The 27,510-nt window shown below is 37.2% G+C and overlaps 1 protein-coding gene across 1 annotated transcript in view; it reads right to left on the bottom strand.

Annotated features, from left to right (window-relative positions):
- The window catches only part of STK3 (serine/threonine kinase 3), a 124,526-nt gene that overhangs the window by 33,494 nt on the left and 63,522 nt on the right, over positions 1 to 27,510 (bottom strand). The window lies entirely within an intron of this gene.

Below are 27,510 nucleotides of genomic sequence, written 5' to 3' on the forward strand. Positions count from 1 at the left end.
TGCCAGTCGACCCCCAATGGGGTAGTCCTCCTTGGCGTCACTTGGACCGCCTGTAAGGACGACTGCCTGATCCCCTGAAGGGACGCTTGGTCTGGAACTGACCCCTGGCTGCACTACTCTGGCGGTCCTGTTGCCGATCCTGTCTGAAAGAATAGGATCGCGAGCCTCTGGGCCAATCCCAGGACTGCCCTGCCCGAAAGGGCTGTCTCCAATCCCAGGAACCGCTGGGACGGAATGGCCTACGGAAGTCCTGTTGGAGCTGTCTATCTGGTTTTTTAGAGGGATGGGCCAGCGCCTTGCGCTTGTCCTTGCCCTCAATGATATGAGGCTCTAGGACCGGACCAAAAAGGTGGGTGCCACTGTACCTAGATGTTGCTAAGCGCCACTTTGCCTTTAAATCCGTGCGCCATTGCTTCAATCAGAGCAGCCTACGTGATGCCACTGAGGCTGCAATGGATCTGGCTGAACATCTAGCCGAGTGTAAGGATGCATCCGCAATGTATTCGGATGCTGCCACTATTTTCCCTATTGTTTGGTGCGCTCTGACCTGATCCGGCGGAATGAGCGTCTGGAGTTCCTGCAACCACATAATTGCCGAGCGTGCAAAGAAGGAGGATGAGGTTGCCGCCCTTATGGCCCAAGCCGAAGATTGGTGAGCTCTACGAAAAGAGAACTCGAACTTTTTGTCCTCTGCCTTCAAGAATTCAGCCATGTCCCCCGGGACGGCGGTATTGGAGAACAGAGAGGTCAGCGGAGCATCTACAGATGGGACTTCTAGAAGAGAAGCGAAAGAAGAAGAGACATTGTAAAGTTTCTTGTCTAAACTGCTCTGTGAAGGAGTGGTAGCAAGGGATGCCCACTGCTTTTCCACCGTAGACCTGAAGACTAGTGGGCATGGAATCTGCGGTTCCTCCTTGACCTTTTCCGCAAACAGAGGGTTGGCTTCCCGGTTGGATGAGGAAGAAGGAGTCTCCTCCTGGGCTGAGGTAAGTTTTACCGTGTCAATAGCCCTTACGAGGAGTGACCGAAAAATGGCCGGATCGAAAAGCCCGGAAGAGGTCACCTGTTCAGGAGCTGGATCCTCCTCCTCAGACAAGGGAGTGTCTGCAACTCCCAGTTCCACTGATCCCTCCTCCCCTAATTGTGAGGATGTCTCCGAAACAGCAGAGCTAGGTCTAGTATCACGCTCCACCAGAGGTGGGGGAATAGATGCGGGAGGAGTAGGATGGGACTGCACCTGGCTACTCTCAGTTGATGACATAAACTGTCTGAATGCTTGGTGCATGAAGGCCTGGAATTGAGCCTGGGACCACATTTCCCCTTGGTCCCTGGAACTGACCCCAACCTCCATTGAGGCACACCTGGTCTCAGGTGGTTGGTGTGCTGATGAAGGAGAGGAGCGAGGAGGACCTACCTGCTCGGTTTCCCCCCGAGGAGACCAAGGTCTTGGGGCATCCTGAGATGATTCAAATTGAGGTTCTGTCAAAGGAGTATCCAGTGGGGCGGGGGAAACCGTTTCAGTCCCACTGGATCTGAGCCTTTGTGCCTTGGAGAATTCTCTCTCCAATGCTAAGTGTCTCCTTGTGGCCTCTCGCCCGGCTGATTTGGAAGTATCTTTGGAAGACAGATGTTTGGTTTTAGCTTTTTTCTTCCCCCCCCCATGTCCAATTCTTCAGATCTGCGCTTTGCTTGAGCGGGGGGGACACTAGATTGAGAAGCCTGGGGCGAGGAGCTGTCTGCCATTGCTGTCTAGGTATTCCTGGACAGTAGTACCTAGAAATGGGGGGAGGAACCCAACACGCAGATCACAGTCAGAGATGGAAAACCGATCCTCGCTCTGAACAGAAGGCAATGGCAAGAACAGCCAGACAGTGTTCTAATGCTGCCTGTACAGGCCTTGTGACAAAAGGTCACGGGCTAAACTGAGAAACAGGTGGACAATAAAGGAATCTCTTCGCTCTTCTCTTCTAGGCCTTAGGACCAGTTAATAACACCTTGGTCTGCTCAAATGCAGCCAAGGCCCACACCTGAAGTAGCCCCCTCAAGTTTGACCACAACTCCTGTGGATACAAAAATATCTTCCCCCCGAACAGGTCTGCTCACAGACCAAGTGACACAGGCAACAACTATGCGTCTGCAATAATGCAGGAATAACTGCCAATGATTATGCAAAAATTTCAATTAGGCCTCCAAAATGGCGTCCACCACGTGGGACCTCTAGAAGCAGCCGCGCTAGACCATGCGGTCAAAATGGCGGCCGCCAGGCCTTAAGGCCTGGAGAAGCAAAACCCTGTCGTATTTTAAACAGGAGAATCAATTACACAGCAGGGGAATACAAGGCTGATTTGGGATTCCTCCCCCAGTCCCCAAGCACTTGCGATTAGTAGCGCAGCCCCTGCTGCGATCCAGATAAAGCTGCAGTCAGGAATTCTCCCTCAAGGCCTCGAGGCAAGTAAATCACTCAGGAGGTCTCCGAGTTGAAAAGCCGACCTCCGCTACCCAGCTGAATTGGCGGAATCGCAAAGAGGCTACAGATCGTCGGAACGGGAGCTCCCTAACGAACGAAGCCTGCAGCCTCCTTTTCAAAGCCCAAAGGGCTGCAGGGGAGGGAGGATAGAGTCCCTATCCCCCCCAACGCAATCCTCTTAATTTGGAAGTGAAGCCGAATTAATCTAATTGTTAATCAATTTGAATTTAAAGTATCCAATTTTAATTTGAATAGCCTAAAAGAAAAAAGGAAAGAATCAAACTTAGCTAGGAGCCTTCTGAAAAGCGTCTTGCTGAGCACGAGACTAAGACAAAAACTGGGAAGTCACACCCAGAAGGAGGCGTGGCAGAGTTTTTTTGTCTTAGTCTGAGCAGGTGGGATTAAATTACCCAATCAGTGGAGTCTACATCCATCCTGATGGAGAAAGTATATTGTTTCTTCAGCTTCTTTGCAGAAGTGGCATTTGCTGTCTGCTATTATCTTCTTAATTCTGGTTTTATATGCATTTGTACTTAAGGCTTTTATTTAATAAAGGGGACCTGGAGCATACTTACTCTAGGTGTTATGATCTTATTATGAAACTTTTAGTATTGTTCTTCAACAAAAATCATGAAGTTTTTGTTTTTCACTTAGACCCCCTCGTTACAAAACACTCAAGATCAGCCAAGCCTTACTTTTTGTCAAAGCCCCTTTCAAGTTTTCATTCCCCTTTACAGAGAATCATCTAATTATGAAGTAGAGACCACAAAAAGCAACTAATTTAAGCCTCTGCAGTGTATGGGGAAGCAAATTAAGTCATTCTTGAGAAAATATGCCCAGCCTCTTTTTAAAATCTGCAACTTCCATAAGTGAAATAGAAGTTGTATAAACCTGACTATCAGAATTTAAAATCTTTTAAAAAAATATAGGTAGTAGCGTTGTTTCTGGTCCTAGTTTCTGTAGCAATGAAAAATAATTCTTATTCATCTTCTGTAAAGTACCCTTTTATTCCATAAGCTTTTATGAGAACTAGCTGAAGGAATGAGAATTGCTTCCTCTGTATCACTCTCATCCCAAACCTTGTATAGCATATTGTTGTTTCTGCCACAACAATTTGGGATAAAAGTTCACTTCAGGGAGTATATCTAGAAAGATATTGACAAGAAAAGGTTTCAGAAAAAGGTAACAAAGGAGATACAGAGACTTTGAGAATAAGCTTTTATGAAAACTAGCTGAAGGAGCTTGGGATGTTCAGTCTGAAGAAGATATCTTTGCCTTCTCTGAGACTTCCCTTCTTCAGACTGAACAGCCCAAACTCCTTCAGCTTGTTGTTGTTGTTAATTGTGAAGTCGTGTCCGACCCATCGCGACCCCATGGACAACGTTCCTCCAGGTCTTCCTGTCCTCTACCATCTTCTGGAATACATTTAAGCTCACGCCTACTGCTTCAGTGACTCCATCCAGCCACCTCATTAACTCTGTCGTCCCCTTCTTCTATTGCCCTCAATCTTTCCCAGCATCAGGCCCTTCTCCAGTGAGTCCTTCCTTCTCATTCTATTTGCAATATTTTAAAAAGAGATTCTGACAGTGTTGAACATCTGTACTTCAACCTTCACATCCCAGGTATTTGCTGGCAACCATTTGTATCCTGCCCCAACTTCAAGAGCTTAAGAAAACTTAGAGACATTTATTCTTTTCATCACCATAGCAATACTTTGAGTAAATTGGGCTATGAGAGTGTAACTGGCATGAAGGTGGGTTTGAATCTCAGTCTTCCCAATCCAGGTCCAACACTTTAACTATGACACTACCTAGTTAAGAGTGTGCAAACTAAATTGATTTGTAAACTATATTTACAAATAGATGCATGCTACGTGGGAAGGATTATTTAAGAAAACATGCTACAGTCTCAAATTGGCTGATATCCAAGTTAAGGTGTTGATTTGACTTATAATTAAACTAAACAAACCAAGTCATCTTAATCCATAAATATGTAAAGTTTTTTCTAGTGTGTAATAATAATTTTAAAAACTAAGGAATAATTGATAAGTTATTTTTATGCAAATTTAACCTTTTAATTGCAATTATTTTTAATTTGAATATTTTTAAGTAAGTTCAGTTAGCACACATTTTTCTGAATTTAAACTTTAAGAGAGGAAATGAAGATTATTAGCATACTTTATATATACTTCCTAGAGCATTCTTCTGAAAAAAGATAGATTTAATTTTAATTTCTGGTGGTCAAATTGGACTTGCACCCTGGTCCTTTATTACGGTTCCGTTTAAACTAATTCACTCATATTAAGATTAATGAAATAACATTTCAAAGTTGCCTGGTACATGAGATATCACCACTGAAAGCAGACATATATTAAAGTATGTTGAAATGCAGTATAATAGCACCTCTTAATCAAAACCACTATAATTATAACTTATATTCACTTACTTTCATGACTAGATACTAAATGTTATGCAGTTAAAGTTTAGGGAAAGATGTAAGAACATAGTTGTAATTGGTATGTAAAAATCTGTGAGTGATTTAATTTAAATGCCGCAAGCAGCAACTTCAAGCAATCCTTGACCATGTAAAATGTATTATAAATAGTTCTATATACAACATTCACTTGGAAGCTCACTAGAGACAAATAATGGCCTTGTATTTTGTTCTCATTTACTCTGAATTATCCAAACCTTCTGTTTCCAATACACCTGGCATGGTTTAATTACACCAAACAAAACCTCATTTAAACAAGAAGGTGACCTTGAGAGTAATCTATCAAAACAACAACTAGCTTTAAAAGTTAGCAGGTTTTAACAAACTGCCAAGATATACAAGAACAATTTTCATTATGTGCTCAGACATATTTTAAGACAGTTTTAGTATGTTTAAGGAAGAGTTGTCTTTTTGAAACAATGAATCTTCAATAGATTTTCATCATTATTAAGATTTTAATAGACTTCTATGTAACTGATAAGCACAAATTCAATCACTGACAACTCACATTAATTACAACAGAAAATGACTAGAGTGTTGATGGCTCCTCAAATAACTTTAAAAGCAAAATAACTTCCTCATAGTCATAATAATGTTCTTCTAGGAAACCTATTTTTCCTAAAAGTTATTAAAATCTAAAGATGGCAACAAAATTATTTTGGAAATGTAACTTTGTTCAATCAGTACACATACAATAAATGTGTATAGTTCCATTCCAAAGCAATAAAACAGAACCCTCCTAAAAGCTTTAGATGTGAAATGTAGACAATGAAAAACACAAAGAGCTAAAGAACTTTAGGATAATTATTCCAAACAGTGTTATGGTAAAAGAAGGAGCTTACCTTTACATAGACAAGTAAAGTATTTATATAAAAGCTATTTCATTTCATCATTGCTTATGCTTTTAAAAATAGCTCAAAAATACCATGGAAAGTTGTTGTAAATTATTTCTGCCCAGCTGCTGGCATATATTTGTATTTACAATATAGTCAAGGTTTGATTGGTTTAGTAGAATGTAGGCATAGTCAATAGACAACAATCAGGTTTTTATAGGCTTATAACTATCTACCCACACTGGTAGTAATTTCCAACTTCAGAGTTATTTTTATGAAAAAAAAAACACACAGACACACACAGAGTCTGTTTGAACCAGCTGTTCTTTCAACAGCGGCAAACTGCTATCAGCACCACTCCTTTAATGACATTTCATTCTAAATTTAATAAAATTAAACATATACCCTTGCTAGTTTGGAAAAATGCTAAGATAAATCCAAATTATTAGTGTTCATGGTACCTTAAATATATGGCCTTTAATAGCTGCTAATGTTAATTAGCTTACAGGAAGATTAATAAAGAATACTATTCATTATAAATAATACTTTATTATGCTATGTGGCTTGAAGTCATCAGTATCCTATCATCACAAGTCACAGGGTCTCCATTTCCTGAAAAAAATTGGTCACACAACCTGAGCACTTGAAGGTCAACATTAATAGAGATTTTTCTTCCTTAAATCCTATCATTATTGTTTTGGACAGTCAAAAAAAAGCTGAATAAGTGATAAATATCATGATTTTATTATTGATTGGACTTATAGTGAGCTGAACCAGTCTCTAAATATACAATTCTTCTATGAAATGTTTTCTTAAATAAAACTTAACTCACAGTAGGAAGTATAAAAAGTTTCAGACTAATTGCAGTGGATTAAGATAAAAGTTCAGAACTATTATTCAGGGGGATTCCAGTATTACCCTTCCTGTATACATACATTGATCAGACAGCAATCATTCTCAAAGATTGAGGCCTTGCTCTAATAGTTCCTATTTGCAAGAAAGGTAATCAGAATCCTCCAGCTAATTACTGCCCTGTCATTGCCTCAGCACTATCCGAAACATTTGGCCATAGACTGAAGGCTTCTTCTGTGTATCTATAAATTATATGACAACTATAAAGGTCAGGTGAAACTTCCAAAGCCATTACACTAAGAAGAATCCTATTAACAGAAAAGTTCAGCAAGGAAGCAGTCTGATATCATAATTATTATATCAATCCTATAATTGCTAAGATGAATAACCTTTTATCTTCATCTTTTCCAAACTGGCAGAGAAGAATATACAACTATCTAGTTATAGCTATTATGTAGTTCTGCTCTCCCAGACTCACACTGACTCAAAAAGACCATAGGCCAAATACCGTAATGCAGAAACATTAGAAAGGCAGTACAATAAAATCAAGATACAGGCCTTTGCAAAATGCCCTAAAATATACATTTAGAAATTAACCCATCCATATTGCTGCTGTTGGACATCTTCTTCTCTTTCCTTCCACCTTTTCCAGCATTAAAGCTTTCTCCAGAGGGGTAGGTCTTTTCATAATGTAATAATAATAATAATAATAATAATAATAATAATAATAATAATAATAATAATAATAATAAAAAACAACCCCCAGTGAGGCACTACCTTGACGTGGTTGTGAGGCTTGTGTACTCTGAGGAAGATGAGAGCTATGCTAGAGGTTCAACCATACTGGACAGGTCTCATCAGAGGAGTCAGACAAAGTGTCTCTCCCATAAAAAATATGGTGAGACGTAAATTGCAGAATGCCATACCGGCTCGGACGTCGCCCGGGTTAACAAGGTCCGCGCTAGATATTGGAGTTCCTGGATATCTGGTGAAAAATGGGTTACAGGACTCAGGACTGTTGGCTGAGCAACCAGGGCCAGCAGCTGCAGAACTACTGGAAGAAAAGATGTTTACCCGTCGCAGATACACAGTGATTGAAAACAAAGAAATAATGATCTGTTACTACAGATCAAGTCCAACAAGAAGAGGATATCTAAAACGAATGCACCAGTTCTGGAAAGAACAACATCCAGAATCAGAAATAACAGAACAGAGACTAGCAGATCAACGCCGATTTATAACACGAAATAAAGTATTCACAGAAACAGAATTGGACGAACTGCAAAGGTTTACCCAGGGCAAAGAAATCAAAGCCTTACCAGAAGTAATTCAGAATGTAGAGGCAAACCAGGGGGAGTTGGCAGTGAAGGAATCTAGCAGAGATATACAACTGTTCTCATTTGGAAACCAGGCACCTCTACCTCAGGAAGAACAAAACCCTCTAACTAAAGAAATAAAAGAATTGAAACAAAGAATAACTGAGCATCTAGAACAGCACAAAAACAACAGAATAAGGCTACCTGCATTGAAGCTTGTTCCAAAGAAACAGCTAGCACAAGCATTAAAAGATGCAAATACTGCAATATCAAGTATAAGCACCAATTCACTGCAAGAAACAAACCAACTAATGTACAGCACAGCTGCAGTTATAACAGAATACCTGGGATGCAAAATCAACAAAAAGAAAAACAAACAAACAGTGCACCAGAAAAATGGAAGGTTAGACTAGAAAATAAGATCAGCAAGTTAAGATCACATGCAAGCAAGCTAGAACAGATGAAAGAAAAGAAGCTGAAGAACAAGAAGACCAAAGAATACCTAATCAAGAAATACCACTTAGAAACAAGGAAGATCAAGGAAGCACTGGAAATAATAAAGCAACAAATAACAGCTATAGCCAGGAAAATCAGTAGATATGAAGCTCGAATTGCAAACTATAGGCAGAACCTCCAATTTCAATCCAATCAGAAACATTTCTACCAATCCATCAATGGAGAAACTGCAAGAATCAGTCAGTACCTGACAAGGAAGAAACAGTGCAGTTCTGGAAGCAGATATGGGATAACCCAAAGAAATACAACAAGGATGCGGCTTGGTTAAAAGAGGTAGATGCAAATAAAACAGAAGTTGAAATGAAAGAACTAGTAATAACAACAAAAATGGTAGAAAAAAGAGCAAAGAAAATCAAAAATTGGTCAGCACCAGGTGAAGATGAACTGCATGGGTTTTGGTTGAAACATCTGTTATACACCCACTCATTGCCAAACAGTTCAACAATATACTACAAGGAGGAGAAATTGAAAAGTGGCTAACAACTGGGAAAACCTACCTAATAATGAAAAATCCAGCAAAAGGGGCAACACCAGGTAACTACAGGCCAATTACCTGCTTACCAACAACTTTCAAATTACTAACTGGTGTGGTAGCTGATGCAGTACAACAGCATCTAGTTGAAAACAATCTCTTTCCACCTGAGCAGAAAGGAAACCGCCCCAATAGCAGAGGAACAAAAGATCAACTCCTAATAGACAAAATGATCTTGGAAAACTGCAAGAGAAGGAAGACCAACCTGAATGTGGCATGGATTGACTACAAAAAGGCATTTGACTCTCTGCCACATGATTGGATAATCAAGTGCCTAGAAATAACAGGAGTCAGTAGAAACATCAGAAAATTTGTGCAAAGATCGATGGCACAATGGAAGACACAGTTGCAGATCAATGGTGAGAGGCTGGGAGAGGTTAATATCAAGAGAGGAATATTTCAAGGAGATTCATTATCACCATTACTATTTGTTATTGCACTGTTTCCTCTGTCAACAATACTGAATAACTCAGGACATGGCTATCAAACATCAAAAACATCTGCCAGACTATCCCACCTCCTTTATATGGATGATCTGAAGCTGTATGGAAAAACATCATCTGAAATAGAATCGCTGCTCAACACTGTCCGTATATATAGCCAAGATATTGTAATGGAGTTTGGCTTGGACAAATGTGCCACACTTACTATCAAACAAGGAAAAATAGTGAAAACTGAAGGAATCAAGATGCCCCACGAAAATAACATTAAGAGTCTGGATGAGGAAGAGTACTACAAATACTTGGGTATCCTTCAAGCTGACAACATCAAGCACACTGAAGTCAAGAAAAAGATTAGAGGTGAATACATCAAGAGAGTGAAGAAGATCTTAAAATCCAAACTCAATGGAGGAAATACCATAAAGGCAATCAACACCTGGGCAATCCCAGTCATTAGGTACACAGCTGGAATAGTGGACTGGACTCAAGCAGAACTAAAAGCAATGGATAGGCAGACCAGAAAAATAATGACAATGAATCATGCCCTTCATCCACGCAGTGACATTGATAGACTTTATCTACCAAGGCAAATAGGTGGGCGTGGAATGCTACAAGTACATCAGATGGTTGAAGAAGAAAAAATGGCTTTGGAAGAATATCTGAAGAACAATGATGAAGATGCACTGAAATTAGTATATCAGGAAGGCTTACTAACTACTGGAGAGACCAAACTGGCCTACAAGAAAGACCAAATGAAGAACAGAATAGAGGCATGGGAAGACAAAGCACTACATGGCCAATACATGAAAAAAATAGCTGGGAAAGCAGATAATAATAAAACCTGGCAATGGCTAAGAGCAGGAAAATTGAAGAAAGAGACCGAGGGACTAATTCTGGCTGCACAAGACCAAGCCTTAAGGACAAATGCATACAAAGTCAAAATTGAGAAGACAGCAACAGACAGTAAGTGCCGCCTATGCAAAGAAGCTGAAGAAACAGTGGACCACTTGGTAAGCTGTTGCAAGAAGATTGCACAAACTGATTACAAGCAGCGGCATGACAAAGTAGCAACAATGGTGCATTGGAAGATCTGCAAAAAATATCATTTGCCTGTAAGCAAAAACTGGTGGGATCATAAAATAGAGAAAGTCATAGAAAATGATAAAATTAAACTGCTCTGGGACTTCAGAATTCAAACAGACAAGCACCTGCAACATAACACCCCAGACTTAACAATTGTCGATAAGAAAGACAAAAAAGTCTGGATAGTGGACGTGGCAGTGCCTGGAGATAGCAGAATAGAAGAGAAAGAACTGGAGAAGATAACAAAATACAAAGACCTACAAATAGAAATAGAAAGACTGTGGCAAAAGCAAGCAAGGGTAGTACCAATAGTCATAGGCTCCTTGGGTGCAATCCCAAAACAACTGGAGCACCACTTGAACACCATTGGCATTGACAAATTCGCTATTAGTCAATTGCAAAAGGCGGCCTTATTAGGAACTGCTTCCATCCTGCGACGATACCTGTAATACCATCAAACATCCACATCTGCCTATCCCAGGTCCTGGGTAAGACTCGATAGGTAGACAAAATGCCAAATCCAGTCTGAACATCTGGCTGACTGTGCGATGATCGATAATAATAATAATAATAATAGTTGGAAGGGACCTTGGAGGTCATCTAGTCCAGGCATGTCAAACTTGCAACATCATGTGGCATCATGTGATGTCGCGTGACATATCACGATTTTTCCCCCATTGCTGGCAATGGGGTGGGCGCGGTTTTGGCATGACCATCTGGCCCGTGGGCCGGCAATTTGACATGCCTGATCTAGTCCAACCCCCTGCTCAGGCAGGAAACCCTATACTATTTTAAACAAATGGCTGTCTAGTCTCTTCTTAAAAACGTTCAGTGTTGGCGCATTCACAGCATCTGGAGGCAGGTTGTTCCACTGATTAATTGTTCTAACTGTCAGAAAATTTCTCCTTAGTTCTAGGTTGCTTCTCTCTTTGATTACAGTAGTTTCCATCCGCTTCTTGTCCTGCCTTCAGGTGCTTTGGAGAATAGCTTGACTCCCTTTTCTTTCTGGCAACCCCTGGAGATATTGGAACACTGCTATCATGTCACCCCTCATCCTCCTCTTCATTAGAGTAGAGATTCCCAATTCCAGCAACTGTTCCTTATATGTTTTAGCCTCCAATCCCCTGATCATTTTGTTGCTCTTCTCTGTACTCTTTCTAGAGTCTCAACATCTTTTTTACAACGTGGTGACCAAAACTGGATGCAATATTCCAAGTGTGGCCTTACCAAGGCATTGTAAAGTGGTATTGACACTTCACGTGATCTTGATTCTATCCCTCTGCTAATGAGCTTAGCACTGTGTTGGCTTTTTTGGCAGCTGCAGCATACTGCTGGCTCATATTTAAGTGATGTCCACTAGGGCTCTGAGATCCCTCTCACAGTTGCTACTATTGAGCAAGGTACCACCTATACTATACCTGTGCATTTGGTTTTTCTTGCCTAAATGTAAAACCTTACTTTTTTCACCATTGAATTTCATTTTCTTAGATAGCGCCCAATGTTCATGTCTGTCAAGATCTTTCTGTATCTTAAGCCTATCTTCTCTGTGTTGGCTATTCCTGCCAGCTTAGTGTTGTCTGCAAATTTGATGAGTTCCCCATCTATCCCCTCATCCAAAATTGATGAAGAAGGTGAAGAGCACTGGGCCCAAAACAGAGCCCCGAGGCACTCCAGTCCACTTTCAGTATCTGAAATAGGATAATTTGAGCCTCATCATTTCAGCCCAGAGTGAGAACTCTGGATTGATTTGTTCAATTATCCATTTGCTTAGGTTTTTTGCCTGTCCATGGTGTTTTCAGGAGTCTTCTCCAACACCAAAGTTAAAAAGTGTCAATATTCTTTCTAGTCTGCTTCTTTGAATATAATTTTTACTTCTGTATAGTGCCATGGAAATACCACTGATTGAACTATTTTAATCTTTATAGCATCAATATATTTTTTTCCAAGGTCTTCATGACTGTTCTACCAAAACTACTCTGCAGCATATTTATTGACTACTTGTTCCTTTATTATTCAGAGAAACTATCTACATTTTTGATATCTTCACTGTCACTTTTAAGGCTAGTCTGAGAGCCAGTTTGGTCTAGTTAGTAGTTAAGGCACCAAGCTAGAAAATGGAAGACCATGAGTCCCACCTTAACCATGAAAGCCAGCTAAATGACCTTGGTTGATCATTCTCTCTCAGCCCAACTCACCTCACAGGTTTGTTGTGGGGAAAAAGAAGAGAGATGTGTTGGATATGTTTGTTTTCTTGAGTTACTTGTAAAAATAATTGGGATATAAATAAAAATAAAGTAGTAGTTGTACTGATTGTCATTAGTCTGGTCTTCTTTATATTCAATTTTAGTTTTAGTCCATTTTTTCATTGTGCTCATTTATCTTTACCACTATAATAAAAGTTCTTTTGTATTTTCAGTTATCAGCATAATGTCATCATATAGCACAGGTTATTGATGTTTCTTCTTCCAACTTTAGAACCATGCTGATCTTCCAATACAGATTATTTCAATATATATTCAGCATATCAGTTGATCAGTTGAATAAATAAGGCAGCAACATGTAGCCTTTTTCTACTACTTTGCCAACCTAAAGGCACTGTTTTACCATGTTTGATCAGTTCTGTGGCTTTCTGATCAGTGTATAGTTTTAGCATGAGGACAAAAAAATATTCTAGGATTCCCATTTTTTCTAAGCACATTCCAAGCTTGATGTAATCCACACAATTGAAGGTTTTCCTGTAATCAATGAAGTACCAACTGACATCTTTTTGCTATTCCTTGTTTTCTGAGTTATCCAGCATAAATCAGCAATGTCTCATGTTCCTTGGCCTATTCGAAAGCCAGCTTAAACATCTGGCTTCTCTTTTTCTATATGCTCTAATCTATGTTAGATGATCTGCAAAAGTTATCTACTGCAGTATACTATAAACCATATTCTTTCTAGATTTGATTTAATTTTATTTTAAAGTTTGGGATTTCACATATGGAGTATATCTACTTGGCATATGCTTGTCCTGGCATATGCAAATATAACATTAAAAACTAATATATTTTCAATTTTTTAGTTTGATGCTTTTTCATAGGCTCAAGGCAACATAAAGAGCATGCTAACTTTCCCCAGTTCTAGCCTATGAGGTAAATTGGGCAGAGAGGGAACGATTACAAAAAACCACAGTTTTCTAACAGAACAGAACCTGAACTTGAGTTTCCTAGGTTCAAGTCCAGCACTGAAAGCACTATATAAGAATGTCTGCAATAGTATGTATGTCATAAATTCAATGAAGGCTAGTAATATAATTTTTCCCAAAAATCTGCTTCAAAAATTCTAATACATATGAAATACGTCTGGATAATAAGAATAAAGGTATTAAATGGTATCAGACACCAATATTATTTTAATTTACAGATTTACCTAGCTTTTAACACAACCAAACTCTACTGGGGGGGGGATGGAGACACACTGAAATGTTAGCAGGGGGAAAGGGCAATTTTAAGACCAAGATCAGCATTGCATGAGTACAAGCATATACAAATGCACAAACAGATTAACTTTCTATCTATGTCTCCTTATATAAAATATGTAGGACGAATTTTTAAGCAACTATATACTTCCTCAATATGCTACAAGGTCTTTAAATGTTTAAAGCATTTTTTTAAAAAAAAAACTTACATAATGTAGGACAAAAAAGGAGAATGTCATTGATATTTTAATGAATGTTGCAGATGTCATATGATTAGCTTCCTTTCTAACTATAATCAGCTTGGCAGATTTGAAAGGGATATTTTTGGCAAGTGATTATTTAACACTAATAGCAGCTAATTAACTGTCAAAGAATAGACTATTATGATGGTGGTGGTCGTGGTAGTGAATTCCTGCAGGCACTTAAATATATAATAGATATATAACAGAATAACAGAGTTAGAAGGCATCTTGGAGGTCTTCTAGTCCAACTCTTTGCTCAGGCAGAAAACCCTACAATCTCTTCTTAAAAACTTCCAATGTTGGACACCTACATATACGAAGTATGTGGATTTTTGATAAACTAGCAAACTACCCCCAAATTTGCTTTCATCAAAACCTGGGTAAGTGTTTTAAGGCATTGTTTCATTATAAACATAAATACAGACTATAGACACTAGTTCAAAAGTAAACCATCTGGCTCTTGATTAGAAAACTAATGTATCATGTTAAAATAGCTTTATATTTACAAGAAAGAATAAGTATAGATTTGGGATGCAGCTGTACTTGTAAATGTATTTGATGTAAACATTAAGGAAGATAGAAAGCCATATTATTTAAAAATTAAGAATCTTATTAAATACATTACATTTTTAATGTTCTGGTAAAATCTTTCAATTCTGTACAAAGAGATTAGTTCACTGATTTGCTGCTAATTATGCAAAAGGCTAGCAGTACTTTGCCATTTTAATACCCCTTTCTGTAGAGATTATATAATGTACTATATTTTATGAAAACTTTGTAATGGATTCATTCGTGGCACAAATAGATGAGAATATCAGATTTTCATTTTATTGGTGTAAGGTTTTTTTTAGAGTTATATCCCATTTTTATTATTTTATTAATAACTCAAGGCAGCAAAAGTACATAATACTCCTTCCTCCTACTCTACCCACAATAACCCATGAGGTGGGTTGTATTGAGTCTGTAACTGGACCAAAGTCACCCAGTAGCTTTTATGCCTAAGGCAAGACTGGAACTTACAGTATTCCAGTTCCTAGCCTAGCACCTTAATCAATACACCAAAAAGGCCCCTCAGTTTTTGCTTGGTTTTACTCGTTTTTTTTTCCTCAGCTGAGGCATTTATTTGCTTGGTTGAGGCATTTTGCTCAATATTTAAATGCCAAAACTTTAAGTCAAAGCAAAATTGTTTTAACAAAAGCACTGCCTCCAAGTAGCAATACCACATTAATTTCCTGAGTTAACTTGGAAGCTGGTATTGCCCAGGAAAACGACCTTCTTAAGTACTGACAGATTGAGAATAAACTAGAATAATTTAGTTTAAAAAGTTAAAACACTAGCTATGAAAGCAAGCATTCTGAAATGGCAACTATACCATATATTTCTATCGTTGGGATTAAGAAAAACTTCAAGTGAACTTGGTATAGACTAGTATTACTAAAAAGAGATAGAGAGAAGCTGTTTACTAACCTAACAAAATACACTGCTAAAAATTTACATATTTCTCATCCTTGATAACTCAGAAATTAAATTTGTTTTGCAATTAGAAAAAAATATGCAAATAACTATTTTATAAGACAGCACATTCTGTCTGAGTAGGCATGGATGATCAACAACTTCAAACAAGCTTATGTAGGAAAATCAGATTGTTTGAAGTAAAAACCTCTTTTGATATTTTATATAGAGGATCTTAGGTTACCATCTATGTGTGAAATGTAACATATGTTTCTATAAAAATATCCCTCTCCAATTATAACAATCTAAAAAGAAAAATTACCTAATTAAGTATTTTTGCTTTAATAACCTCATCACAAATAAATAAATAAATAAAAAGATGAAAACTGTGCTGTAAGATATGTGCTGTATCACAATAGCAATTCTGAAAAGGTAGACAAACTAAAAGGGAGAACTTGAGAAAATGTTATGACAATTTGTGGTTGTTGGGTTTTTATTTTGTTTTGGTGTCTTCGAGTCAGGTAAGTCCCTGGAGTTTTCTTGGAAATATTTTGGAAGTATTTTGTCATTGCCTCCTTCCTAGGGTTGACTGGCCCAAGGTCACCAGCTGGCTTTGTGTCTAAGGGAGGACTAGAACTCATGATCTCTGTCTCTACCCAGATGCCTACACGAAAATGGCTTTCTATATCAATTTGTAGACACTGGAAAAGGGATTTCACCTCTGGGAGAAAAAAAGCTTTTCATTCTAGATCTTTAATTAATATATTCAGAAAGGTTCTGACAAATGCAAAACAACAAAAAAGCCACAAAAAAGCATACAGAAAAATCTTTAAACCTTCATAAATTTTTAAATAATGTTCTTTAAATTCTTGGCCTATAGTATTGCTTAGCTTTTTGTTGATCTTAGCCAGAACAGGAATAACTATAGTTAAACCTTTCCTAACTGGGTCTTCTCCAGGTATATTAGGCTAAAACTGCCATTAACCAGGCTAATTGATAATTATAGGGACTGTGAATTAAGACTTCCCCTTTAAGGCAGCTGCTATAACTGATTATTGTCACCGCCAAGACTCCTACAGGAAAGCAGAGCTATTTTAAAATATATTGTATTGTGCCTGCACAATATTCAACAAGACAAGAAAATAGAACAATCTGGACTGATTAAAAATCCTAACCTCAGCTCGCAGGTGAACTGTCTGTGAGGCAGAATAGTTTTTCCTATTATGTCAGGCCACCTCAAATTCCACCCTTGACCTACTTAGTCCCTTCTCCTTCCCTGCTTTCCATTTTTCCCTATGAAGTCTTTTCCACATACATTTTTCTGTTTCTTTTTTTGGGGGGGGGTGTATTTTAAACATTATTATATGTAAATTTATATACATAAATAAGAATTGGGGAAAAAAAAGCCCAGGCGGTTCTCAACTTATGACCAAAATGGAGCCCAGAATTTTGGTTGCTAGTCGTTGCGGTTGTAAATCGAGGCATCACATCCACCCATTAATTTCCTTAGCAGGAGAGAAAGAGGTATGTTTTGATGGTTTTACCTGTCTCCCTTCGGACATGGGTTTAGCACTATTCTGAAATATTCCCAATAACACCTGTCCAAAAGGATCCTTTCAGTAGATTTTAGAAAAAGAAAACCTGTGTTTGAAACCAGTCCAAAGAACAGCTGACAGACATGGGTAGGGTTGCACTGTGAGACAGGAAAGGAGGGAGCGCTCTTCTTCTCCACTTCATTCTAGAACTCCCATTTCTGCGTCTGCATATCAGCTTCTGTTCATGATATCCAAGTCCCTGAGCATAGGATCAGCTTGGACATCCTGCAAACACATGGGGCAAGCTGTACTTTCCCACTGCTAAGGATTAGTCCTAGACAGGGCCAAGGGGCCAAAGAACAAGGGCATGACCAAAAAGTGCTGGGCTGAACCCACTCTCCCTTTAGTTGGAATTACAGTCACGTTACACTGATATCTGGAGTGGCTGCTGAAATACTGTATATCAGACTGCAATTCTAGCAAAACTGCTGTGACTTGAAAAAGATCATTTTAACACTGGATCATTTTAACAATGGAACAGCTAACAACTTTAAACTGCACTGAGCATGGATTGAGAATGAAATAGAAGCAACGTTATCAGGACATGACTGAAAAAATGGTGGCTGGGCATTTCTGTGCTGTGGTTGTGCACAAGAAGGGAATGCCCCTAAGATGAAGAAGCCTGGTAGGCCTGATTAGACCTTTAGGCCTATAATTCTCCATCCCCCAATAAAACAAATATGTCATAGATCCATTGATTTTTATATATTTGGTCTAAGGGGTAATGGAAGTATTGTATAAAAGCCAGATTCGTCTTCTAAGGGAAAGACTGGAAAGATTGAAAAATGGGCTTCAAAGCTAAAATGGATGTGTCACTGTATCTTCTTTGTTTTTATTTTTAACATAGAAGTGATGTTTTGATTACAATGAGCAGCTTGACAGGATAACCTCTGAATTCTGGATGAAGTTCAAAATAAATGCTGTTGAACTGCTTCGGGTAGCCAATCTGTTGCTTTTTCAAAAAGTCTCTCCATTACCTCATTTTCAAAGGTAACTTCTCATCCAAAAGCCCTTTAATTTCATCCACTATCCAAATTTCACTGATATTTCTGCCACCCCCAACTTTTGCAGAGGAATGATTAACCCTGACAAAAATGTATATGGGAGGGAGAGCATTTAATCCAGTTTGATTACTGTAGAAGCAGCAAATGATCCATATGAACAAGACAGACAAGAAAAAAAAAATCTGGAACACATACCCATTAAAGGGCCAATCTGCTTGACTCCGTAAAGCCAATGAAAACTTAAAACTGTAATTCTGTTCTCTGCTGCGGTTCCTATGACAACAATTCTCTAATCACAGAAAACAAGTCCAATTCCTAGAACTATCCACAATTTCCCTCACTAGTTTTACACTAACCAACTTGTTTAAGATCACCAGCAGACTGTTGCCATAGCAGCTGATGAAAGGAGTGGAAAGAACAACTGTGAAGAGAGGCAACTGCCTACATATCTGATATCCTCCATTAATTCTCCCACAGTCTTTTTTCACATTTTGTTTGTACTCTTTTATTTCCAATATATAATTCTAATGTAACTGTAAAGCTATCTGAAGTATGATGGCATGAATGTTCGTGGCTCAAGTATGATGGAAAAGACATTCATATATGAAAATGGAGGAGTTCTCTCCTCTTTCATTGGAATGGTTCTCTGGCTCTGAAACTAAAGAGGAAAAGCTAGCAGATTCTCAGCCACAGTTCATGAAGCTACATGAACTGTCATCCCCCTCTACCTCTACCTGATGAACGTGGAATCAGAGCCTGTCCTTGGGTCTGCCAAGCCCTAAATCAGCTAAAGTTTTCATGTTTTTCTGGTTTTGATAACTGCGATATTGTTTGTTGCCCAGAGACAACTGGACTGAGATGGATCCAAGCTATACAAATTACAGAATGCAGAATAACAGGGAAAGGACCTTGGAGGTTTTCCAGTCCAATCCCCTGCTCAAGCAGGAGACTCTATGCTAGGCATGTCAAACTGCCGACACGCGGGCCGGATGCGACATGCCGAAACCGCGCCCACCCCATTGTTGGCAATGGGGAAAAAGTCCTGATATGTCGCACGATGTCACGTGATGTCACGAGTTTGACATGCCTGCTCTATGCTATTCCAGACAAATGGAAGTCCAAGCTCTTCTTAAAATCCCCCACAACGTCTGGACGCAAGCCATTCCACTGATTAATTGTTCTAACTGTCAGGAAATTTAGGTATAAATTAGATTTTTCCTTGGTAAGCTACTTCTTGTTCTGCCCTCAGGTGCATAGGTTGACCCCCGTCTTTTCTGTAATAGTCCTTCAAATATTGAAAGACTGCTATCATGTAACTCCTAGTCTTTCTCTTCTTTAGACTAGACATACCCAGTTCCTGAAACCATTCATCATATGTTTTAGCCCCAGCTCACTAATCATCTTTGTTTCTCTTCTCTGCACCCTTTCTAGAATTTCAACATCTTTTTTGTTTCATGGTGACCAAAACTGGATGCAGTATTCCAAGTGTGGTTTTACCAAAGCAGTATAAAGCAGTACTAACATTTCACAGGACCTTGACATTAATTCTCCATAACATAATTCATGTAATTTCAGGATATAATTATAGCGACCGTCTTGGGTGCTTTCTTTATTATTGCTTGTTGTGTTGATGCTGCAACAGCCAAATTTTATTTGCCAACTACCTTCTTCCTACACTAGCTTGGAGAAAAGATGTACACTAATGCTGACTATTTTCTACCAACACTATTTCAAAGAAAATCTGGAAAGAAGGGGAGCAGTAATAAAAGATAGAATGCCTATATATAGCTTCTAATTTATAAATACAAAACACAGAAAACATTTTTTCTGCCATTCCCTCCTGCATACATATTTTGTAGAGCAGGGATTGAAATTATTATTGAACTAAAATGATTATCCCAATCAATACGTTAATCAGAAACATAATCAACACACTTATATAAAACTAATAATCTATAGTAGTAACAGCAGATGATGCCGTAATAATTCCAAGATTTAAAATAATCCTGGAAAGATCTAGCACAGATTAAGCACATCCTATTTACAATGTCATCATTTTATAATAATTGTATTTTAATATGTTTAATATGTACTTGGAAATCACTTCAAAATTCTATCCCTTGTAACAGATGACTTTCTACCAAAAATAGAAAAAATGATCCACTAAAATATATCTGTTTAAACAGTAAAATGATGACATGTAATGTACATGCTCATTATTTAATATGAAACAATATGAGATCATATCTATATAGTGTTTAGCAAAGAAACATTTTCTCCCCACAGGCACTAATGTAAAATATATTTCCCTTTTCTAGCTTTTTACTTATCCTAACTAAAAAAAAACATTGCATAGATACAGTTAAAATAATTAATTACATTAGTGCTGAAATTTTTAATAGCTAGTTCAGTGATGGCGAACCTTTTAGAGACCGAGTGCCCAAATTGCAATCCAAAACCCACTTATTTATCGCTGGGTGCCAGGTCGGCGTGGCCCACTGGATGGGCATGGCCATAGTGGTCATGACAGATTGGGTGGGTGTGGCCAAGGTGGGCATGATCGCCTCGATGTTGCTCGTGGGAAGGGATGCCTGTGGGGACCGGGCAGGGATGGGGGAGATCCAGGGGGTCTCTGGCAGGTGGGGCAGTGGGCAAGAGGCTCATCCTGTGGGGTGAGGCGAGGCAGGGCGGGGGTGCCATTGTTACAGGACAAGGTGAGGCAGGGGCTGGGGTGGTGCTGCCTGACACCATTGACCCAGCACACAGAGGCCAGTGAGCGCATGGGTGCTGGGATGCATCTGGCCATGTGGGACCTCGGCGAATTAATGGGCAGCTGGTTGAAGAGGGACAGTTGCCATCTCCAGGGCATGGCGCGTGTGCCCACAGAGAGAGCTCTGAATGCCACCTCTGGCACGCATGCCGTAGGTTCGCCACCACTGAGCTAGTTTATTAGCTATTAGATCACTTCTATCTCTCAATTTTTTTTTATTTTTCACCATATACCATACACCAAAACAAACTTAAAATACATAAACATAAATCTTTTCTTTTAACAGAACAGTACTCTACATTTAAGCATTATTTACATCTTATTTACATTTTATGTACATCAATAATTATGTCTTTTTCTTTCTCTGTTCTAGCCAATTATAACATTTATTCCAAATTTCATAAAATTCTGTCGCCTCCTTGTCTTTTAATTCTAACGTAAGTTTGTTCATTTCTGCGCATTCCAAGATTTTGTAAATAATCATATCATTTGTGGGAATATTTTCACTCTTCCAACATTGAGCATATGCTATATGCGCTGCAGTCAATATGTGTATAATGATGTGTTGGAGTTGTTTTTCCATCTTTAAATTTATTATGCCCAAAAGAAATAATTCTGGTTTGAAATCCATTTGTGTCTCAGTTATCTCCTGTATCCAATCTCTTATTCGTTCCCAATAATTTTTTGCTTTGGGGCACAGCCACCACATGTGATGTGATAAAATGTTCCTTCTCTGATTTTACATTTCCAACACTTCGGGTCTATGTTTTTATACATTTTAGCCAATCTCGCCGGTGTTAAATGCTATCTGTAAATCATTTTATACTGATTCTCTCTGTATGCAGTTGATAGCGTCAATTTGCAATTTATGTTCCATAATCTTTCCCATTCGTCTAAATGTATATTTCGCCCCACATTTCGTGCCCACGCTATCATTGGCCCTTCACTATTTCTTCCTCTAACTCTGTCTCTAATAAGTATTTATAAATTTTTGATAATAGTTTTCCTTCCTTCCTTATTAGAATTATATTAAGTTGGTGTGGGGTCTGACTAATTCCATGTTCTTGCCTATCCCTATTATATCTAGATTGAATTTGTAAATACGGCCACCAATCTATGGGTATTCTTTGTTCCTCCAACTCTTCTCTTGACTTGAGATTTCCTCGGTTATCCAGTAATTCTTTATACCCAATCATCTTTTTTTTTCTCTAATGTATTGGGATGAATCACTGCCTCCATCGGCGAAAACCAATTTGGAATTTTCCCATAGTGTCTTTTTTTTATTTTTTCCCATATCCCGATCAATGCTCTTCTTATCTGATGTTGCTGGAAATATGTTGATGTTTTCTTCTGTTTCCCCCATAGAAATGCATGCCAATCCGCCTGTAGATCATGTCCTTCAATCATTAATATCCTTTCATTATCCAAGTTTATCCAGTCTTTAATCCATAATAATCCTGCCGCATGATAATAGATTTCCCATTTAGGGAGTCCAAGACCACCTCTACTCTTACTGTCTTGTAATGTTTTGGTATTTATCCTAGCTTTTTTGCCCGCCCAAATAATTTTTTTTATTATTTTATCCAATTCTTTAAAAAAAGTTTTCTCTAATTTTATTGGAATTGTTTGAAATAAATACAATAATCTTGGTAGAATATTCATTTTAGTCAATGCGATTCTGCCTAATAATGATAATTGGAGATTCCCCCAAGTCTCAAGATCTTGTTTCATTTTTAATATCAATTTTGTATAATTGTCTTCTTTTATTGAGGAACATCTTGAGGTTATCCAAATTCCTAAATATTTAATCTTTTTCGTTACTTGTAATCCCAAATTCTCTTCCAATTTCCTTTTTTGTTTATCGGTTAAATTTTTTGCTAACATTTTAGTCTTTTCTCTGTTAATTTTTAATCCTGCCACTATTCCAAATTTTTCTATTTCACCCATAAGAATATTTCCTCTGTCTATAGGTTCCTCAATAAAGAAAACCAGGTCATCAGCAAATGCCTGTAACTTATATTCCTCTGCTTTGACCTGTACCCCTTTTATTTCTTTATTTGCTCTAATTTGAACTAATAATACTTCAAGAATCAAAATAAAAAATAAAGGTGAAATTGGGCATCCCTGTCTTACCCCTTTGTTTATTTCAAAACTTTTTGTATTCTTTTCATTGAATACCACACTAGCTCTCTGTGTTCTATATATTGCCTTTATTATGTTACTAAATTTCTCACCAAATTTCATATTCTCAATCTGTTGGAACATAAAATTGCCAATTGAGGCTATCAAATGCTTTCTGCGCATCTAAAAAAATCAAAGCTGCCTGTTTTCTTAAATGTATTTCATAATATTCTAGGACATTTAACACCATTCTAATATTGTTTCTGATTTGTCTTTGGGGTAAAAAACCATTTTAGTTGGATGTATTATATTTTGTAAAATTAACTTTAATCTTTCAGCCATTATATTAGTAAAAATTTTGTAATCCGTATTTAACAGCGAGATTGGCCTATAGTTTTTAATCTGTTTGGGGTCTGTGCCTTCTTTTGGGATAAGAGATATGATGGCATCTATCCAGGAGTCTGGTAGATTAGATTTCTCCAACACATCATTATACACCTCTAGTAATATCTTTTCAAAATCTTCGTGGAAGGTTTTATATAATTCCCCCGGAAGGCTATCCGGTCCCAGGGTCTTATTATTTTTTTGTTTTTGCACCACCCTTTTTAATTCCATAGCTGTTATTTTCCCATTCAGTATGTCTCTTTGTCCTTCTTTTAATTCTGGCAGACCATTAACTTTCAAATATGTTTAATCTTTCCCCCGTCTATTTCATCTTTTTTGTATAGTGACTCAAAGTAGGTTTGAATTATTTCTTTCTTTTTGTCCATTTTATATTGTAACTTTCCATTTCTATCATAAAGTTCCTGAATTATTTTTCCCTCTTTCTCTTTTTTTAATTTGTAAGAGAGCCATCTCCCAGGTTTATTTGCATGTTCAAAAAAATTTTGTTTCGCCAATTTCAATTCTTTAACTCTTTCTTCTTGCTCCATCATGTTTAATTTATGTTTGGCTAATGCCATTCCCACTTCAATTGATTCATCCTGGGGCTCTTTTTGTAGTTTGGCTTCAAATTTTTTAATCTCTTCCTGTAGTATGTTTTGCCTTTGTCTTTTCTCCCTATTTTTCCTTGCTATATAAGCTATTGCTAGTCCCCTTAAATACGCCTTCGCTGTGTCCCAAATAATTTGTACCAATGTTTGTTCTTTTGTGTTTTCTTTAAAGAAATAATCCATTTCCCTTTTAGTCTGTACAATAAATTCTTTTTCCTTCAAAATATAAGAATTCATTACCCATCTTTTTCTTACTTTTTTACGACCTTTCCAAACTATTTCCAGCAGATTATAATCTGCCCATACATTTGGTTTTATTTCTATAGTCTCTATATCCTGTCCCAATTCTTCATTTGCCCATACCATATGTATTCGAGACCATGACTTATGTGGATTTGAAAAAGATCACTTCTAGCTAATGCAAGTTTTATGTCTTAGATCCATTATTAAAACAATGATACAAATATGAACAGCTTGCATTATTACATCTTTTTCTAGCTAATGCCTATTTTATAACTATCTTGGATCTATTGTCAAAACAATAATAGAAATACAAATAATAAATTGTTCATAGGATACATACAAGGCTTTAAAAAATACAAAAAACCCAGCTTCAAATAAAAGAACATATACTAAACTGATTTTATAGAACATGATTGCTTCAGCTTTAGAACTACATAAGAAAAAACATTTACTTCTGATCACAATTGACCCCAAAATTTCTGTTGCTAAGCAAGACAGTTAAGTGAATTTTGCCCCACTCTATGACCTTTCTTGCCACAGTTATTAAGTGAATCACAGCTGCTGTTAAATTAGTAATGGCTTCCCCATTGACTTTGCTTGTCAGAAGTTTGCAAAATTGATCACATGACCCCGGGACATTGCAACCATCATAAATATGAATCAGTTGCCAAGTGTCTCAATTTTTGATCAGCAATGATCAAGTGTGAAAAACAGTCATAAGGGGGGGGGAGTCCTTGGTGCTGTCTGAGCTTGATTGTTTTCTGGCAGATGTTTCATTACCCAAACTAGGTAACATCATCAGAGATGTTATAACTTCAAACAGTCGCTAAACAAATGGTTGTAAGTCGAGGGCTGCCTGAAATGCATTTCTTTTTAGTCCAAGGTCGCTGTGGTAGCATAACTGAAGCTCTGTTCCTTTGCACATATTTGTGATACTGAATCCCCACATAAAAGAGGTGCAGCTTCAACTATATTACCATAATCTTTATTTGGACCATTTTCATTCCTATTCCCACTCCATGGATGCTACTACTTTTTTTTTCTTTCTAGCCTTTGTACAATTAAAAGAAAGACAATACACTCTCAAATTAATGTTTATAAAGGTTACTAATGCATTTCAGAGTCTCATATGCTACCTTTTCCATGTTAGAACAGCTAAACCTTTTACTATACATTAGGAACTAGGTAACTGGAAAGATCTGCAAAGCAGAATCTCCTGTTGATTGCAGTTATAACAAACTGCAAAAATTTAAATACTGTACATAAATAGCCTTACACATTTATGGTGCTAAAGGAAAGGAATAAATATTACTATCTCAGAGCAAGGTACACTGTATTAAAAATTCTCTTTAAGTTCCTTCCATTCTGTAAAGATTCTTTTCAGTTCTACATAAGTATATGTACAAAATGACTTTTACTAGAAAGATTCATTCAATGGCTTGATTAGAAGATATAAATTGCAATAAGGCTTATCCTGAACAATCAGGTCTTTCAGAGATTCAATCATTTTTGACATAGTTCAATATAACATGGGAAATTGCATTACTGGAAAATCTCAACTGGAAAAAATGCTATACTTGCTGAGTGTTAAAATAAATAGCTTTCAATAAAAAAAACTATTCACATTTTTATCATTATGATCAGAAGGGATTCCTGATACTCTGCAGGAAGGAGACTTAAATATTTAAGTTTATGTATATTCTGACAATATTAAGTTCATGCAAGATTTTCAATGTAGTTTACAGTTACTTTAAATAACTGTATTTAATTTAAATAAGAGTTGATTATATCTGACATAATTTTAATGGATTTTGTTTTCTTTTGTTTTGCTTGCATTTTGCTGAACCCAAAGTGACTACTGGCAAACAAAATCAATCTTCTCCCTCTCTTTATAATGAGACTGATACAAACTAATAACTTTAGAATGATCCTGAATATTATTCTACTTTTCCAGTTTAAATTTAAATTGATATTCCATTGTCAAATATCCATTAAATGTTTTTCGATTATATTTACTGATAAAAAACATATTAATCAGATCTCATTAGGGGAAAAATTGACAAAAGAGAAAGGGCAGAATTCTTACTTGTATTTTTTATAAACTGCATAAAAAAGTATATCAGTAATTTTTTAAAAATATATTTTTAAAGAAGTATAAAATATTTGCTTATGAATAGAGAACAGTGGAGCAAATATTTTATACTTCTTTAAAAATATATTTTTAAAAAATTACTGATATACTTTTTTAACACTCAGCAAGTATAGCATTTTTTCCAGTTGAGATTTTCCAGTAATGCAATTTCCCATGTTATATTGAACTATGTCAAAAATGATTGAATCTCTGAAAGATTGACAATATACATAAAATACTTATTTAAAAATATGTCTATTATTTCTCCCTGACAATCTATAAGTCATTGACAGTAATGACAACACTGAATATTCACAAATATCCTAACTTCCTAATGAGAGGTTAGATACATTAATTTCTTCAGTGAGGGAAAAAAAGAAACAGCTAGGATATAAGGAGGAGAAATAATACTATAATGTCTGGTTGAAAAATTGTACTGTAAATTTTAATTATTTGTCAACTGTATTTTCCAGTTCAGAGCTGCATGTTAAATAATAGACTGTATTCAATTGTGTCTTTCAACATTATAAAGATCTTTAACTCAGCAAAGGCTTTTAGGAATGGAAACTATTTTTAAAAAATGACTATTTATTCTGCAATACAACTTCCATACTTCTCCAGAAGTCCTACAATAATTAGGGGATAAAGTAAGATAATTACAATGAAGGGATCTCCAAATATCTCTTTCTTCTGTTTTCTGCACATGAAATAATTTCAAAGACTTTCTAATATTCCATAGTAATTCAAAAATTGTTTCCTGATTCCAAGTTTAAAATCTTTGGACTGAAACAGGCTTTCCTCCAGTGTAGGAAGAAATGATTCTAAACACACATACAGAGGAACTGTATTTTAGAGAATATGGGAATAAAGTATTACACTTAGTCCCAAATATATGAGATTATCAGATTAGAGACAGGAAACCAAAGAGAAAGACCAGGCTACTTCTATTTGAAGATTTTAGTCTCCTA

Source organism: Crotalus tigris, unplaced genomic scaffold, assembly GCF_016545835.1.
Source record: "Crotalus tigris isolate CLP2741 ecotype Arizona unplaced genomic scaffold, ASM1654583v1 scf7180000024384.25900115:4084858, whole genome shotgun sequence".
In the NCBI taxonomy this organism is placed as follows: Eukaryota; Metazoa; Chordata; class Lepidosauria; order Squamata; family Viperidae; genus Crotalus; species Crotalus tigris.